The sequence below is a fragment of the Mesocricetus auratus genome, unplaced genomic scaffold (assembly GCF_017639785.1).
Source record: "Mesocricetus auratus isolate SY011 unplaced genomic scaffold, BCM_Maur_2.0 Super-Scaffold_100004, whole genome shotgun sequence".
In the NCBI taxonomy this organism is placed as follows: Eukaryota; Metazoa; Chordata; class Mammalia; order Rodentia; family Cricetidae; genus Mesocricetus; species Mesocricetus auratus.
Genome location: NW_024429189.1, coordinates 56,718,220 through 56,738,046, shown reverse-complemented (window position 1 = coordinate 56,738,046; position 19,827 = coordinate 56,718,220).

The window sequence follows — 19,827 nt, the reverse complement described above, 5'->3', positions numbered from 1 at the left end:
GGAAGATAACTACATTCACAAAGACACAGGCAATATATAATCATACTTTACAAAACACTAAAAGAAAAAGGGAGGAGAAACAACACAAAATAACTTCACTAACAATAAATCAAGCGCAAACAAGGATCACCAATCAATGGTCATTAATATCCCTCAATGTCAACGGCCTCAACTTGCCTATAAAAAGACACAGACTAGCAGAATGGATACGAAGACAGAACCCTTCCTTCTGCTGCATACAAGAAACACATCTCAACAACAAAGACAGACGTTATCTCAGAGTAAAGGGCTGGGAAAAGATCTTCCAATCAAACGGCCCCAAGAAACAAGCGGGCGTAGCAATCCTAATATCTAACAAATTAGACTTCAAATTAAAAATCAATCAAAAGAGATGAAGAAGGGCACTTCATATTCATCAAAGGAAAAATACATCAAGACGAAGTCTCGATTTTAAACATCTACGCCCCAAATACAAAGGCACCTACATTCGTGAAAGAAACATTACTAAAGCTCAAAATGCACATAAAATCTCACACACTAATAGTAGGAGACTTCAACACTCCGCTCTCACCGCTAGACAGGACCTCCAGACAGAAACTTAACAAAGAAACAAAAGAATTAATAGAAGTTATGACCCAACTGGGTTTAACAGACATCTATAGAACATTCCATCCAAATACAAAGGGATATACCTTCTTCTCGGCACCACATGGAACCTTCTCTAAAATTGACCACATAATAGGAAACATAGCAAATCTCCACAGATACAAAAAAATTGGAATAACTCCCTGCATCTTATCAGACCACCATGCATTAACATTAGAATTCAACAATAACACAAATCGCAGAAACCCTACAAACTCATGGAGATTGAACAATGCACAATTGCACCATCCCTGGGTAAAGGAACAAATAAAAAAAGAAATTAAAGACTTCCTCGATTTCAATGAGAATGAAGACACAACATACACAAACTTATGGGACACTTTGAAAGCAGTGCTGAGAGGAAAGTTTATAGCACTAAGTGCCCACATGAAAAAACTGGAGAACAGTCATACTAGAGAATTAATAGCACAGCTGAATGTTCTAGAACAAAAAGAAGCAAACTCCCCCAGGAGGAGCAGACGCCAGGAAATAATCAAATTGAGGGCTGAAATCAATCAAGTAGAAACCAGGAAAACACTGAGAAGAATCAATGAAACAAAGAGTTGGTTCTTTGAGAAAATCAACAAAATAGACAAACCTCTGTCCAAACTAACCAAAAGACAGAGAGAGAACATGCTAATTAACAAAATCAGGGATGAAAAAGGGGACATAACAACGGACTCTGAGGAAATCAAGAGAATCATCAGGGCATACTTTGAAAATCTGTACTCCACAAAATTTGAAAATTTAAAGGAAATGGACAATTTCCTGGATAGATATCACTTGCCAAAACTAAATCAAGAACAGATAAACAATCTAAACAGACCTATAACCCCTAATGAAATAGAAGCAGTCATCAAAAGTCTCCCAAACAAAAAAAGCCCAGGCCCAGATGGCTTCAGTGCAGAATTCTACCAGAAATTCAAAGAAGAGCTCATTCCAATACTCGTCAAAGTATTCCACACAATAGAAGCAGGAGGCTCACTGCCAAACTCTTTCTACGAGGCTACAATTACCTTGATACCCAAGCCACACAAAGACACAACTAAGAAAGAGAACTATAGACCAATTTCCCTCATGAACATTGATGCAAAAATACTCAATAAAATACTTGCAAACCGGATTCAAGAACACATCAGAAAAATCATCCACCATGATCAAGTAGGCTTCATTCCAGGAATGCAGGGATGGTTCAACATTAGAAAATCTATCAATGTAATCCACCATATTAACAATCTGCGAAAGAAAAACCACATGATCATCTCACTAGATGCTGAAAAAGCCTTTGACAAAATCCAGCACCCCTTCATGATAAAGGTCCTAGAGAGATCAGGGATAACAGGAACGTACCTGAATATAATAAAAGCAATATACAGTAAACCAACAGCTAACATCAAACTAAATGGAGAGAAACTCAAAGCAATTCCTCTAAAATCAGGAACAAGACAAGGCTGTCCACTCTCTCCATATCTCTTCAATATTGTACTTGAAGTTCTAGCTACAGCAATAAGACAACAAAAGGAGATAAAGGGGATACAAATAGGTAAAGAAGAAGTCAAACTTTCATTATTTGCAGATGATATGATAGTTTACATAAGTGATCCAAAAACTCCGCAAGGTCACTCCTAGAGCTGATAAACACCTTCAGCAATGTGGCAGGATACAAGGTAAACTCAAAAAAATCAGTGGCCCTAGTATATACAGATGATGAAGTGACTGAGAAAGAAATCAGAGAAACATCACCTTTTACAATAGCCAAAAACAGCATCAAATATCTGGGGATAATGTTAACCAAGGAAGTGAAAGACCTGTATATCAAGAACTTTGTGTCTTTGAAGAAAGAAATCAAAGAAGATACCAGAAAATGGAAAGATCTCCCATGCTCTTGGATTGGTAGGATCAACATAATAAAAATGGCAATCTTGCCAAAAGCAGTCTATAAATTCAATGCAATCCCTATCAAAATTCCATCACAATTCTTCAAGGACCTGGAAAGAACATTAATCAACTTTATATGGAAAAACAAAAGGCCCAGGATAGCCAAAACAACCCTATACAATAAAGGAACTTCAGGAGGCATCACCATACCTGACTTCAAGCTCTATTATAGAGCTATAGTCCTGAAAACAGCTTGGTATTGGCACAAAAATAGGCAGGTAGACCAATGGAACCGAATCGAAAGCCCTATTTTTAACCCACACACCTATGAACACCTGATTTTTGACAAAGAAGCTAAAACTGTACAGTGGAAAAAAGAAAGCATCTTCAACAAATGGTGCTGGCATAACTGGGTACTGGTATGCAGAAGACTGCAGATAGATCCATGTTTATCGCCTTGTACAAAACTTAAGTCCAAATGGATCAAAGATCTCAACATACATCCAGCCACACTGAAACTTTTAGAAGAGAAAGTGGGAGATACTCTTCAACGAGTTGGTACAGGAGACCACTTCCTAAACATAACACCAGTGGCACAGGCACTGAGATCGACAATTAACAAATGGGACCTTCTGAAACTAAAAAGCTTCTGTAAGGCAAAGGACACAGTCAAAAAGACAAAAAGGCAGTCCACAGAATGGGAAAAGATATTCACTAACCCTACATCTGACAGAGGGCTAATCTCCAAAATTTACAAAGAACTCAAGAAACAAGTCTCCAAAACACCAAAGGATCCACTTGAAAGGTGGGGTACAGAGCTAAATAGAGAATTCTCAGTAGAGGAGGCTAAAATGCCCAAGAGACACTTAAGAAAGTGCTCAACATCCTTAGCCATCAGGGAAATGCAAATCAAAACAACTCTGAGATACCATCTTACTCCTGTCAGAATGGCTAGAATCAAAAACACCGAAGACAATTTATGCTGGAGAGGATGTGGAGAGAGAGGAACACTCCTCCACTGCTGGTGGGAATGCCGACTCATACAGCCTCTTTGGAAATCAGTATGGAGATTCCTCAGGAAAATGGGAATTAATCTACCACTAGACCCAGCAATTCCACTCTTAGGCATTTATCCTAATGAGGCAGGTTCATACAACAAGGGCATCTGCTCCACTATGTTCATAGCAGCATTGTTTGTAATAGCCAGAACCTGGAAGCAACCTAGATGCCCCTCAACTGAAGAGTGGATAGAGAAAATGTGGTACATTTACACAATGGAGTATTACTCAGCAGAAAAAAACAATGGAATCTTGAAATTCGCAGGGAAATGGATAGCACTGGAAGAAACTGTCCCGCGCTACCGTCTCGCCAGCAAGAACGACGCAGAACACTCGGATCCTTCTGCAGTAAAGCTTTAATGCATCTTGAGAGATAGATGATCAGCTTCTTAGAGGGAGACCCCAAGCTAAGAAACCCAGCCCCTTATATAAGCCTAGGAGCTCCGAGTGAGATGTGTAGAGCCGGGATTGGTGGTTTGCACATCACCCCAGATGACGTCACGGGAGAGGCACAGTTTAAACGGTTAACTCCAACTGACAGCGACAGTTAACTCCAACTGACAGCGACAGTTAACTCCAACTGACAGCGACAGTTAACTCCAACTGACAGCGACAGTTAACTCCAACTGACAGTGGATGTCAGCGCCATCTTCTAACGGCAATAGCGATAGCGAGGGCGGCTCCTCACATCTCCCCCTATTCATTTATTTTTGAAGCAATAGGACACCCACAACTTTGGAGTGGAGATAGAGGTCAAATCCCCATGTGCAAATTCGGAACATGTACAAAGCTCCTCTCCAGGGTCTTATCCCCAGAGGAAGTCCTGACCAGTCCGATGTCTTTTTTCTGGGGGAAGGAGATCATGACATAGAACCTTCATGCAAGATGACTTATCTCCCAGGAGAAAGTCGTTATACCGCAGACCTCTCCTGTGCAGTGCTTAGCCTTGCAACTCCTTGGGCTGCTGAAGCCTACCCACTCTATCCCGTGCAATGAGACTAGCCTCGTGGGGTGCAAGAGCTGGGAGGCCAGCGACCTATTGCTTTAACATGGTTAACCAAATGTCAGGGGATGCTCCGTGTTCTAAGGCAGCAAGTGCTTGTGCCACCACCACTTTCTCCTTTTGTTTGGGCTCTGAGCGTACACACCATCCAAAGCATCAACACTATTCCACAGCAGAGAACTAGGCTAAATGATCCTACCCCCACCCATTCCTTAAAATAAGAAAATGCAGATGAAATCCAGGGGGAGAGGTCTTCCATCAGAGAAAGATCCAGATGCGTCGAATTCACTTGCAGGATCGCCATTCTCAACTCACGGAGTGTCTGCTCAAACTCAAAAGTCCAATTCTGTAATAAATGTTGAGACAGAGCTTTTGACAGGTTAGCTGCTCTTGTAAAATTCTCATATTGTACTAAGTGACACAAAGGCCAGGCAACTTTGTTCACATCCCAATTTGGCCATCTGCCACAATATATCCAATTGTTCCTGAACCAAATTAATCTGTTGGTTTACCAACATCAGGCCTCCTTGTATCTGAGAATTGGCAGTGGCCTGTTTATCTAGGACCATGGTCACAGTGGCCTATAGTTCATTAATGGTTTGAGTTGTCTGCACAGTGGCAGAAAGTGCAAGGGCCGAGGCGGTAACCGAAGCAGTAACCGCGGCGGTGGCTATCAGGCCCACAATAATAGCAGAGATCCCAAAAATCTCGCTTTTCCCTAAACAAACTCAAATTACTTGGCGCCTCAACAGGAGCTGGAATAAATCGAGGCATGCGCATTACCAAAGCAAAAGGGTGCTTAATAGCATCCCAGCATAATGCATAAAAACAATTCTAAGCAGAACAATTTATTTCTTTCTGATTCTTACCTAAGGTATCATTACTCACAACCCAAATAAAGGGCAGCTGAATAATTAGTTCTCTTAAAAGGGGTATACTTAACATTGGAGGAGGACCAATCAGATGATCCAGAGCTCTGTCCCTCACTCAGACTGTTGCCTAATGCCCCTTTCCAATCTGTCCCTTCTCACTATCATAGGAGAAAGATCAGTACAGCTTCCATTAATTCAAAAGGATTAGCATTAGATCTTTCTGGATCCATATGAATAAAATTATCCTTTAATGAAGAAATCACAGTAAAGCACAAGCTTCCTACTAATGACAAGGTTCTCTCATCCTGAAAACTCTGTATCTGAGGATCTAAAGGCAAAAAGGCAAGCCCCAACTCTCTATTATTTGTGAAAAATCTAGGGAACACCTGGGCATTCTGCATCACTGGCATCGGTAGGGGGAAGGTAGACATGATGGCCCACCGTAACTCTCCCATCATACTAGGAACCATCATCCCGAGTAGGAGAGTCTTCATCACCCACTTGGCCTCCATCCTTCTTATTCTGGAGTTGTGAAGGAGCTCTTCGAGTGAGTCTTTCAGGGATCCACAGGGGGTTTTCTTCCTCCTGTGGAAAAACACACACAGCTCCCCTGGATCTTATAAGAATAGGATCCGGGCCTTTCCAGAGATCAGTCAAGACATCTTTCCATTTTACCATTTCTTTTGGCCTATCATAAGGGTTATAAGGTAGGCCAGTTAGATGGGTAACATCCATTTGCCGACAAAACTGTCGGAATTTTTGAGAGGTATATGCTGGTCCATTGTCTGTTTTTAAAATTCTGGGTTTTCCCCAAGCACTCCAGGCCTCAAGGCAATGTTGAATCACATATGAGGCCTTTTCCCCTGTTAGGGGTGTGGCAAACATTACGCCAGAACAGGTGTCAACAGAAACATGAACATATTGAAGCCTTCCAAAAGAGGGAATATGAGTAACATCCATCTGCCACATCTGCAATGGTCTAATGCCACGTGGGTTTATTCCCATGTGGGGAGTAGGTAAGAATTCGCAGCAATTCTGGCATTGAGTAACAATTTCCCTAGCCTCTTTCCTGGATAGAGCAAAACGACGGCGCAAGGTCTCAGCCGTCACATGAAAGCGCTTATGGAATTCTTTTGCTGCTTGTGCATGGGTAGACAAGGCAGCGGCCACCAGCTTTGTAGCCTTGTCCGCTAAGTCATTCCCTAAGGACATGGGACCTGGGAGTCCAGAATGTGCTCGGACATGGGTAATGAAAACAGGAAATCTCCTATTTAACAAGGCAGCTTGTATCTTCTGAAAGATGTTAGCAACTCTGCTGGAGGATCTTATTATTCCAGCTATCTCAAGGAGATTAACTGCATTAACCACATAAGAGGAATCTGATACAATATTGAGGGGTCCTGGAAAAGCCTCAAGAACCTCCAGTACTATCAGACATTCTACAACTTGAGGTGAAGTTTCATTATATTGTTTAGATATAACCCTATCCTTGACCACATAAGCTCCCATACCAGTTTTTGATCCATCAGTGTACACCACAGTCCCATCTGGGAGTGGGTCTTTAGCTGTCACTTGTGGAAACACTATAGCCTGGTTTAGGGCAAACTGTAAAATTGGATGCTTTGGAAAATGATTATCAATTTGTCCTGAAAAGGAAGTAACTAAAACTGCCCAATCACTAGATGTGGCTGCCAAGGTCTGAACTTGTGCAGCAGTATAAGGCACAATCAAGGAATCAGGATCCCTGCCAAAATGTGTAACAGCTGCTTTTATTCCGCGAAGCGCGAGCTGTGCAACAGCATCAGGGTACCAGTCAATAATCTTAGCAGGGGAAGCATTTGGATGAATCCAAAGTAATGGTCCATGTTGCCACAGGACTGCAGTTGGCAATTGAGCTGTCTTAAAAACACACAGATTAAAAGGTAGTGACTCCTCAATTCGTTGTAATTGTGCTTCCTGTAAGGCCTCTTCCACCATCTGTAAGGCTCGGTGGGCGGCAGGGGTAAATTTTCTGGGTGAGGAGATATGAGGCTCACCCTCCAGGAGATCGAAGAGGGGTTTTAGATCAGCAGATGGAATTTTTAAAAAGGGCCTCAACCAATTTATATCTCCCAGAAGTTTCTGAAAATCATTTAATGTTTGTAAGTGGTCTTTGCGAATTTCTATTTTCTGAGGAACTATATTTTTGGGAGTAATCTTTGAGCCCAAAAAGAGCCCTGTATCTGCAATTTGAACCTTTTCTGAGGCAATCTCTAATCCCCACTGTTTTAATTCAGCCACCAGCATGGGAAAAGCCTTTTGTAAAACATCTAACTCTTTGTGACAAATAAGAATATCGTCCATATAATGGATAACGATTAAAGATGTAAATTGCTTCCTAATTGGCTCCAAAGCCTCCTGCACATATAGCTGACATATTGTTGGGCTATTGGCCATGCCTTGCGGCAGTACCTTCCACTGAAATCTCTTGTCTGGTTCCATATGATTAAGAGAAGGGATAGTGAAGGCAAACCTTGGTCTATCCCGTGGGTAAAGTGGAATAGAGAAGAAACAATCCTTAATATCTATAATAATAAGCTTCCAATCTTGAGGAAGTGCAGAAAGCAAAGGAAGGCCTCTTTGAACAGGGCCAAAAAGATGCATCTGATTGTTAATGGCCCGCAGGTCGTGGAGTAATCTCCACTTCCCAGATTTCTTCTTAATAACAAAAATTGGTGTATTCCATGGGGAGGTAGAAGGCTCTAGATGCCCCAGCCGTTCCTGTTCTTGCACTAATCTTGTGACAGCCTCTAATTTTTCAGAGGATAGAGGCCATTGAGAGACCCATAACGGCTCCTCTGTTTTTCATGGTATGGGTCGTGAAGCCTCAACGGCCCCTAAATAAAACCCAGTCCTTTTCTACCCCGATTTCCGTGTTGTGTAATGGGTTTTATTCTGCCTTGTTCTTGCCTACCCAAGCCTCTACCATTTGTATACCCCATCTTTGCCATAATGGCTGATGCCTGGGGGAGTATTCATTAGTTAGGGTCATGCCCATGGCTTGTAACACATCTCGTCCCCATAAATTTACAGGGAGTGGCAACACATAGGGGTAAAACATCCCTGTTTGCCTTCAGCATCCCGCCAGGTTAAGGCTGAGGCACTGATGGCAGGAGAGGACTGGTATCCAAGACCTTGTAGAGAATGAGATGAAACAACAGTGGGCCAAGACTTCGGCCACCAATGGAGTGAAATAATGCTTTTGTCTGCTCCCGAATCCATTATCCCTTCAAATTCTTTTCCATTAATTAACAATTTTATTGTAGGTCTCTCATTTAGGGGTATAGCCAGATAGGCTGAATCACTTCCAGAAGATCCCATAGCCCTTTTTTGTAAAGTGTAGGTTTCTCCATCCCCGAGGGAGGGCAGCAACACCAGTTGTGCAATTCTATCTCCCTGCTTTATAGAAAATACACCCCGAGGGCTAGAACAGAGAACTTGAATCTCCTCTTTATGATATGGGTCAACAATCCCAGGATATATAATGAGTCCCTGTAAAGTTAAGGAGCCACGGCCCAGAATAAGCCCAATGGTGGCAGGGGGCAAAGGTCCAGGGAATGGACTGGGACCGGTTGAACATTCATTTGGGGCATGAGTAAGAAGTCGGAGGCGGCACGCAAGTCCATTCCGGAGGTTCCTCGGAAACCTCTACTTCCTCTTGATTGCTTTTCTGAAATTGGTTCCCATATTTCTGAGGGCCCTGGGACCATGGGCCCCGTGACCCGTTTTTTGATTGGGGTACCTTGGATTCTTCAATAGGGGGCAGAAGCCTCCCTTTTACATCCCGGACTGACCTGCATTCGCTAGCCCTATGATAACCTTTACCACAACGATGGCAAAGCTTCGATTCTCTTGTTCTTTCAGGGGCTTGACAATCTTTCTTAAGGTGCCCCATTCTCCCACAATTAAAACAAGCTTTTCGATTAGATAAATCTCTATACCTGTGCGTTTGTAAAATGGCGGCAGCTAGTCCTGCATTGGTTAGGGGTCCCCCAGCTCCCTGCACACTCTGAGCCAATCTTGTAAACCTTTGCTTTTGCGAGGGCGATAGCCGCTCGACATTCCTGGGTTGCTTGTTCATAGACAAGTTGCTCAATCAGGGGCATAGCTTGTTCTGAATCACCAAAGATGCGACTGGCGGCCTCTGTCATTCTGGCCACAAAGTCTGAAAATGGCTCTTGGGGTCCTTGGACAATCTTTGTAAGGTGTCCACTGGACTCTCCCCTTTTTGTGAGGGCCTTCCATGCTTTAATAGCGGCGGCCGACACCTGACCATAGACGCCCCAGATGTAGTTGGTTTGATTAAGGGCATGTTGACCCTGACCTGTCAGCATTTCAAATGTCCACTGCCTCTGATTCTCATCTTCAGCCGTGGCATTAACTCTAGCTTGTGCCTGGGCTGCATCATACCAGAGAGCCTTCCATTCCATGTATTGTCCCATGTTGGGAAGCACTGCTTTCACTGTCGTTTGCCAGTCAGTGGGAGTCATGGCAAAATTAGCAAGCCTTTCCACCTGTAATGTGGTAAAGTTAGCATTGACCCCATAATTACGAACGGATTCGGCCAATTCTTTAATTTGATTGTAATCTACGGGGGTATGTACTCTTCCGCCTTCCACATTCTCGAATACTGGAAAAGCCATTTGTATTTTTCTCCGTTCCTCTAAAGGTAAAAAGGAGTCAGTACCAGTATTCAGCCGAAGCTCATACTGGCGGAGGCGCTGAGGAGCGTGAGCCCGCCGGATTTATAGGCGGTGGCCTCACATTCATTTTTGTTTTCAGTGGCCGGTGTCTATCAGGGTGATATCTTTTTCCTCATACCGTGCCACCTCCTCCTCTAGACCACCTTCTTCGCTAGAATCCAGAGTGTCAGAATCAGAATTATCTAGCTCCAAGGCTTCTAGCTCTACTGCAGGGTATAGACTAGATTCTGGCTTTTTCTTTTTCTTAGATTTGTTAAGGGGTGAATGATAACTCCCTTCTTTCTCTCCCCCTTTCTTAACTTCCTGGGGAGGGCCTTTTTTCTTAGACATGTCTTTTCTTTTGCGAGCTCCCATTCTCTCACTCCGTTCAGTTTCTGACATGCTATCCTGAACTTCCTCTAAGGTTCCCTGACTTTCTATTATAGCAGGGTGACAGGCCTCATCCTCCAAGCAGTTTTTAACTAGCTTCCAAATGGCTTTGGTACCTAAGCAGAGATCTCCTTCTGCATGCTTCCTGTCTAGTTCTTTACCTAGCTTGTTCCATGAGGCCACAGTGAGGGACCCGGAACAAGCATACCATGGTGCCACTCTATCTACCTCCTTCACAAAATTTTGAAGTGTTCGTGGTGCAATTTTAAGATCTCTTTGTTTTAGCACAGTCTGTAAGGCTGTAACCACTGACTGTGACGACCCCATCGCGCTGACAGCTTATCTAAAAAACGCGCTCAACTCCGTTACCAGACTGACAGCACCAGACTGACAGCACCAGACTGACAGCACCAGACTGACAGCGCCAGACTGACAGCGCCAGATGGACAGCGCCAGATGGACAGCGCCAGACGGACAGCGCCAGACGGACAGCGCCGTTCTGTCAGCACCAGCCACGATGAAGGAGAAGGACAAACAGGACTAGCACCAAAGCCTCCACTGACCCGTCCCACGGTGATGACAAACTAAGGCCAAAGTCGAGAAAAGGGTTGTTCAGGATAAAGCATACCTCTCTGAACCTACGTCCCTGCAGTTCTGAATCCGCCCCGTTTTCCGAGGGGTCTCCCGCGGCGCCGGCGATGTTGAAGAGTTCCCGGGTTTCGGCACCAGATGTCCCGCGCTACCGTCTCGCCAGCAAGAACGACGCAGAACACTCGGATCCTTCTGCAGTAAAGCTTTAATGCATCTTGAGAGATAGATGATCAGCTTCTTAGAGGGAGACCCCAAGCTAAGAAACCCAGCCCCTTATATAAGCCTAGGAGCTCCGAGTGAGATGTGTAGAGCCGGGATTGGTGGTTTGCACATCACCCCAGATGACGTCACGGGAGAGGCACAGTTTAAACGGTTAACTCCAACTGACAGCGACAGTTAACTCCAACTGACAGCGACAGTTAACTCCAACTGACAGCGACAGTTAACTCCAACTGACAGCGACAGTTAACTCCAACTGACAGTGGATGTCAGCGCCATCTTCTAACGGCAATAGCGATAGCGAGGGCGGCTCCTCACAAGAAACCATCCTGAGTGAGGAAACCCAGTCGCAAAAAGACAAACACGGTATGTACTCACTCATATATGGATTCTAGATATGGATCAGGATAGTGCTAGTCTGCACTTCCACAGATAGAGAGTCTGGGAAACAGGAAAGAACCTAAAAGATATGCATATATGCATAGTACCCAAGAGAAGAGGATGGAGACAAGATCCTCTGATGGGGAACACGGCGAGGGGTGGGGGGGAGTGGGACCTGGGAAGAATAGAGGGGGTAAAGAGGAAGGGAGTTGGTCATGGGGGAACAGGAAGTTGAGTGGGTGGGGGTAGAATAGGGGGAAGAGGGAATCATAGGATCGAAGACAGATCAGGCACCAGAGTGACCTCCAGTGATCTAAAGGTATAACATCAATTGGCAAGCTAAGCAATAGTGGAGGGACCACCTCGAATGCCCATTCCTGATAATGAACTTGATGTCTATAACCATCCGGGAGCCTTCATCCTGTGACTGATGGAAGCAGAGGAAAACACACAACTAAGCACTGAACTGAACCCAAGGAACCCAGTGACAGAGAGAGAGGAGTGATGAGCAAATTGGCAAAGAATGGGCTGGCAAAACCAGCAGAGACAGCTGATCTGAACAGGGGAGTGTTCTTGGAGCCCAGACCGACAGTGGGGAGGCCAGCATGGGATTGATCTGGACCCCCCAAATGTGAGTGTCAGTGAGAAGGCCTGGGCAACCTATGGGGCCCTGAGCTGTGGATCAGTGTCTATCCTTGGTATACAAACTGTCTTCATGTGCCTATGGCACAAGGAGAGATGCTCTCTCAGCCTGGACTCTTAGGGGAGTGCCTTGACCCTACCAAGAGTAAAATGACAGATTCTAGATATCCCCTATGTGGAAGGATTTGGCAATAGGGTGGGAGGGAGGGGGGGAAGGGGAGTGCGGGAGGAGGGGAGGGAGAGGGAACTGGGATTGACATGTAAAACAAGCTATTTAAAATTAAAATAAAAAATGATAAAAAAAAGAATCAATGCAATCCCCATTAAAAACCCAACAAAATTCTTCACCAAATTCAGACAAATAATACTCAACTTCATAAGGAAAACCAAAAACCCAGAATAGTTAAAACAATAAAGGATCAATAAAGGAATTTCTGGAGGTATCACTGTCCGTGACTTTAAGCTACAGTAATTAAAATCAGTTTGGTAGTAGCACAAATAAAGGACATGTGAATCAATGGAATGGAATCGAAAACCCTGACATAAACATGCACATCAATGAACACTGGATTTTTGTCAAAGAAGCCAAAATATACAATGTGAAAAGAAACATCTTCAACAAATGGTGCTGCCACAACTAGATGGAGGTATGTAGAAGAATTTAAATAGATCCAAATATGTCTCCCTGCAAAAAACCTGATTCTAAGTGGATTAAGACCACAACATAAATCAATTACACTGAAGCTGACAGAAGAGAAAGTGGGAAATAGCGACAATGCATTGGCACAGGAGACAAATTCCTAAATAAAACACCAGCAACACAGACACTTAGATCAACAACTAATAAATGGGACCTCCTGAAACTGAAAATCTTCTGTAAGGCAAAGAACACTGAGAAAAAGCCAAACAGGCAGCCTACAGAATAAGATGTCCACCAATCCCACATCTGACAGTGGATTGATATCCAAAATATATAAATAACCCAAGGTACTTGACATCAAAATAACAAATAATCGTATTTTAAATGGGGCACAGGTTTAAACAAAATAGTCTCAACAGAAGAATCTCAAAGGACTGAGATACACTTTAAAAAGTCTTCAACATCTTTAGCTATTAGGAAATTGCAAATCAAAATGATTCTGAGATGCCATCTTAAACCTGTCAGAGTAGCTAAGATCAAAATTGCTGACAGCCTATGATGGAGAGGATATGGAGTAAGGGGAGCACTCTTCCACTGCTGGAGAGAGTACCAATTTATACAGACACTTTGGAAATCAGTATATTGGTTTCTCAGAAAATTGGAAATCAATCTACATTAGGACACAGAAATACAACTCTTGGGCATATACCAAATAATGCTCAAGCATATTCCAGGACACTTGTTCAACTAAGTTTATAGCAGCATTATTCATAACAGCCAGAATTTGGAAATAACCCAGATTACTCTCAACCAAACAGTGGATAAAAATGTGATATATCCGCACAATGGAGTGTTACTCAATGTAGAAAAAGTCATGAAATCATAAAATTTGCATACAAAAGGACGGCACCAGAAAAAATTATCCTGAGTGAGATGACCCATACTCAGAAAGACAAACATGGTATGAACTCACTCATAAGTGGGAATTAGATGTAAATCAAAGTAGAACCAGGCCATAGGCCTCAACCTCAGGCAAGTTAGTTAACAAAAATGATCCCAAGAGAGACACATGGATCTTTCTGGGAAGTCGATGTACATGGGATATCCTGGGTAAACTGGGTGTGGGGAGCAGAGAGGAGGAGTGGAGGTTGAAACATGAGGGATCAGAATGGTGAAGTTGTGGTCTGGACATAGCATGAGAGTAATGGGGGCGATATCTTGATAGAGGGGACCATTGTGGTGTTAGAGTGAAACCTCATACCAGAAAAGTTCCCAGGCATCCACAAGGATGACCCAGCTAATAATATTATCATAGTAGAGAGGGTGTCTGTACTGGCCTTCCTGTGTAATCAAATTCTTGCCTTTCCTTGTTGTCATCATAGAACCCTCATTCAGTATCCATGGAAGTAAATGCAGAGATAAAGACTCAAGCCCTAGACCAAGTTCTGGGAGTCCAGTTTAAGAGAAGATGGAAGGAATGTATGATAAAGGGAGGCAACAAGATCATGATGAAACCCACAGAGAATGCTGACCTGAGCTTCTGGGAGCTCACGGACTCTGGACATACAGTCAAGGAGACAGCACAGGATTGATCTAAGCCCTCTGCATCTGGTGAACAACTGGATATCTTGGCCTTTTGTGGGACCCTATCAATAGGACCAGGGAACAGGTTAAGAGGAGGGAGGGGAAATTGTGGTTGGAATTTAAAATAAATCTTTAAAAATGATGAAAATGTGGTGATGTATAATTTGTGATTTATTAAAGTGTGCTTGAGGGTATAGAAAGCAAATCTAGTCAGAAGCTCTTACTTTTTCCCCAGGCTGAAATGTCTGTCCTGTCCTCAGAGTGTCTGGAGAATAAATCTTGACATAAGGTCCTTTGCTTTTCCCTATTATACCTCCCTAGCACTGGGATTAAATGTGTGTAATACCAAGTGCTGTGATCACCTTTTTTCTTACCTGTTTCTCTTTAGTACTTGGTCAGTTTCCTGCAGCTCAGTGTGACCTTGAACTAAAAGGGATTCATCTGCTTGTCTCCTGAGTTCTGGGATTAATTCTCTGTGCTACCACTGACTGGCTCTATGGCTACCTACAATGACTTCTGTGATTAAAGGTATACTTCACCATTGCCTGGCTCTGTAGCTTATGGCTAGCTTTGCTTTCTGTATGCTCAGGCAAGCTTTAATAAATCATAAATAATATATCACCACAAAAGAGCAGGGAATATGAAACTTGATTTAATTCCATAAGAGCTCACATTTAAGAAATGCCCCAAATATTATTTTCTGCTTGCTAGAGTACAAAATCCCAGAGAGTATTAAACCAAGTGTATGCACACAAAAAATAAGAAACACAAAAGTCAATTAAATTCCTTAGTAGATGTGGAAACTTCGTGCTTGAATATTTACCTATCAAGTGAGGTATACATACCCCATGGTGCACCGATGACGTGACTCTTTGGAGATTAATAAACACATCAAGATAGTATTTGAGGCTTTCTCCAAAGAAGTAAAGCATATACCTAGTACCTCATACCAGTTAATGCTCATGAAGAATGATGTCACATACCATAGGGAAGAATCAGCTCCTGTTGTTTAGGTAAAAGAACACAGTAACAGACCTCTATCACCTAGAGTATCTCTTAGCATTGTTCATATAAACTTCTTTCTCATTGTGTTGTGATAAACAGAGGGACATCTATCTCTGCCAAGTACTGAGAAAGTATGGCTATTCAAGACTCATTTCTAATTCCTGCTTCTAGAAACAATACATAACTTGGAAGAAAGGGTAGATGCAATATTAAAAAAGTAGTATTAAGATGACTTTTTTATTACTTTAATTTTAATTAGCTTGCTTCACATGTCAATCCCATTCTCTCCCTCCCCTCCTCCAGCACATTCCCACCATTCCCCCAACCTCCCACCTGATCTCCACTTCCTTCCACATAGGGGATATCCAGAGTCTGTCATTTCGCTCAGGGCAGGGTCCAGGTACTCCCCTAAGAGTCCAGGATGAGAGAGCATCCCTCTTTGTGTTATGGACACACGAAATCCGTTTTTAAGCCAGGGATAAATACTGATCTACTGCCCAGGGCCCCATAGGTTGCCAAGGCCTCCTCACTGACTCTCACACTCAGGGGGTCTGGATCAGTCCCATCCAGGGCTCCCAGTCCCATGCTGGCCTCCCAGCTGTCAGTCAGGGGTCCAAGAGCTATCTCTGCTGGTGTCCTCAGCCCACTGTTTGCCAATTTTTTAATGGCTCCTCTCTGTTTAACTGTGGGTGTTTGCTTCTGCTTCCATCAGATTACTTTTGATGTAAATAATACTCTAGTGAAAAAGTAGGCAATATCATATCTCAACCATTATGAGTTGGAATCGTTCAAACTCTAGGGAAGCTAAGGTAAGTCTCAGAGGTAGATTGCCTCTCAGGGAACCCACATTAAATTCCAGTTGCAATTAATGAGGAACATTGACTCTATTTTTTATCCTTCAAATATGTTTGAAACTTTGTGAGTGTAGCACAGAGAACCTTCTCTATCTTAACTGGCATAGTTGTTATATTGGAAGGAAGAGTTGGTACAAACATTGCTTTTGGTCACCACTGAATGGATTTTGACAACAGAGAAGAAGAATTGGTTGCCTCTCGATTTTTCACCAAAATATCACATGGTAAGAACCATAAAAACATTTTTACATTTTCAGAAACTGTTTTTGATTGTGAAAAAGTACTATAATATCTCATAAAGGTGATATGTGAGGGGCCCAGACAGTAGCACTTAACAAGTAATAATTTCCCACTTGCCCAATAAATAGCAGTTGTTAGAGAGTAAGACTTTTCTTCCTTCCCTTTCCCTCTTTCATTCTTTCTTTCCTTTCCTCCCTCCTTTCTTTCTTTCTTTCTAACTTCTTTTTCTCCCTCACTCCTGTTATTAATGCTCCTGCATTGCTTTCTTGCACAGCATTTGTTCGTCCTTCCTTTTATTGTTAATTTCTTCATGTTTATTGTAACAAAACATATTTCACCTTTTTATCTCTATGTAAACACCCAGTAATGTACAAGCATCTATGCTTTGAATTTTATATTACATTTGAAATAATACTTTACTTGTTTTTCTAAGTGTATATTCAATGATGTTGAATAAAAATAACCTTTCCTATGTTTGGATAAAAATGTGGTATGCTTTGAGACTGAATAAACATCACTGATCATGGTACATTGAATTGCTGTACTAAACTCTGTACAATATTGCAAACAAATGTAAAATGTTCTTTATACAAAGTAACATATGGTTAAAGAAAGGTATTATGGTCAGATTAAGGTTACAAAATGAATTCTGCCTCAGAAAATCTTTGGATGAAATTCAGAACACCTGTAGTGTTTCTAGTCCTGGATTGATCCCTTAAAAGTGTCTGAATTGCCAGGACATCAAAAGAGAAATTTCATAAATAATTCTGAAGGAGCTAATAGGTATCAAGGGAACATCCTTTCCCCTACATTTCAGATATAGAAACACAAAGGATGTTTAGACATCTGTGGTACTATGCTTAAAAGTCATAAAGCCAGGAAAAGCTTTAGTTACCTGAAGAGAAGGCATTACCTGGAGCTAAGCTAAAAGGAGTTTCCATAGCGATAGATGCAAACAAGCAATATTATTTTATTGTCACCTAGCAGTCTGAAATAAAAGTATGAGTGACTTATGAGATTTACCGTGAATATAATTTCAAGTTATGTTTTTTTTATTGATATTTTTTTATTTTCCATTTTAAATTTAGATAAGAAACAAGGTTGCTTCACAAGTCAGTACGAGGTCCCTCTCCCTTTCCCTCCCCTCCTCCCGTGCCCTCCCCCCATCCCCCCCCGTTATCCCCTCAACTTGTTGGTAATAAAAATATTGTTGAAATATATTTAAAGCAACTACCTAGGATGATATTTCTGCTAATTCCTCTGAAAGCTTTGAATGTTTTTCATGCTTTAAATTAACAAAGAAATCTTGTTATCTATGTATAGATTGGATGTGTTCTAGTGGTTCAATTGATCAGTGCATAGTGCTTATATATAAAAATGGACATGATAATTAGATTTAATGCCATGAAGGATGGGAAGGGATTAGTAGGTCAATGTGCAAAGCTGAATACATGGAGGAACACTTCCCAATGTCTATCCTTATGGAGTTGGCTCAGAGACCACCGTTCCTTTCTTGTGGCCATGGATACCATCAGAAACAGCCTTTGAAAATCCAACTGCATGACTTTTAGGGGTTAGAAGGGGATGGGATGTTTCAGGAGAAACATTGGCAGAGTCAGTTGGTCCTTACATGACAATATGGATTTGAAATTTAAGACTATGAGTGTTGGGAGAGGGTTTTCTCAGCATAATGACCATTTAAGGTAAGATTATAATTGCTCAAAACATTAATGTTAGGTGTCATACTATCAGCATATGAGTTCACTAATATGGTGAATGTTCTACAAACCTCACAATATTTTCAGAACTTCAAAGAAAATTAATTTTGTAGATTTCAATTTTGGTGATTATTTTTAAATTTTCATAAGAGTAGAATTCATAAATTATAAAATGTATACCATTTCATAATTTCCTTCTATATTATAAAATGTAGTAACAATTTCACTAAATGGTCATGTGTTTTTCCTTGAATTTCTGACATAACTCACTATGTAAATGCTTCATAGTTGAGGTCTTCATGTTAGTAGTGCTTCATTATTAGTATGATGTGTTAGTAACTCAGAGTTTTATTATCTACAAATCATTCCTGTTATGAGGATTTTAGATATTTTTGTGTTCAAACTTCACACTGGATCATAATCTCATTTTGTTTTTAGAATATATATTGAAGACTAAGTTTACTAATACAAAATAAACATACTTGTGGTTTTGAGATACTTTCTGATATGTTTTCTAAAAGTATTACTGGAATAAACTGATATTATTATAATTTATATAGCTTTTAAATAATCCTGAAATACTCATGTATCCCTTATAATGTATAATCTGTAGAATATCTTGATATGAGATATTGACAATGTCTAACGTAGACCAGGCTGGCCTCAACCTCATAAATTAGGTTAGGGTGACCTTAAACGCCTCCATAATCAAAGGCTGGAATTAAAGCATTATTTCATTACACCTAGACAAATCCACAGTTTTGTATCAGAAAAGTACAGATAAGATAGAGCAGAAGGTTCCATCCATCATATAACTCACATGGAGTCACATGATTTTTCTACACAGCTTTGCTCGGTGTGTAGTAGCCAAGAGCATAAAGAAAACTCAGATGCACTTGTCAAATCTGAACAACAAATTTTATTTATTTTTAGCTTAATTTTCAATCAATATCATTTTAGTGTTGAAAATTCATTTCACAATGGACCTTGGGTTAGGTCAATCATCTTCTAAATGATTTATAATCTATAACTCCTGTGAGAATAAAAAAACCCTGCAATACATATTCCAGTGGATATTATAACACAAATTTTTGAAATTGCTATATTGGAAATGCATTGGTATTATTTTGTTTTTAACTAGTGATCCTATTAAATAGGCATGACAGAAGCTGAACATTACCTAATTTGTAGATGAACACAGAGTGTTGTATTATGAATGTAATTGGCCTCCATAGTGTCACAGAGATTGTTACTATTAGGAGGTGTGACTTTGTTGGAATGGATATGGCCTTGTTGGAGGAAGCACCTCATTATGTGGATGGACTTTGGAGTTTCCTATGCTTAGAACACCACTGAGTGTTTGCGTTGACTTGCTGTTGCCTGTAA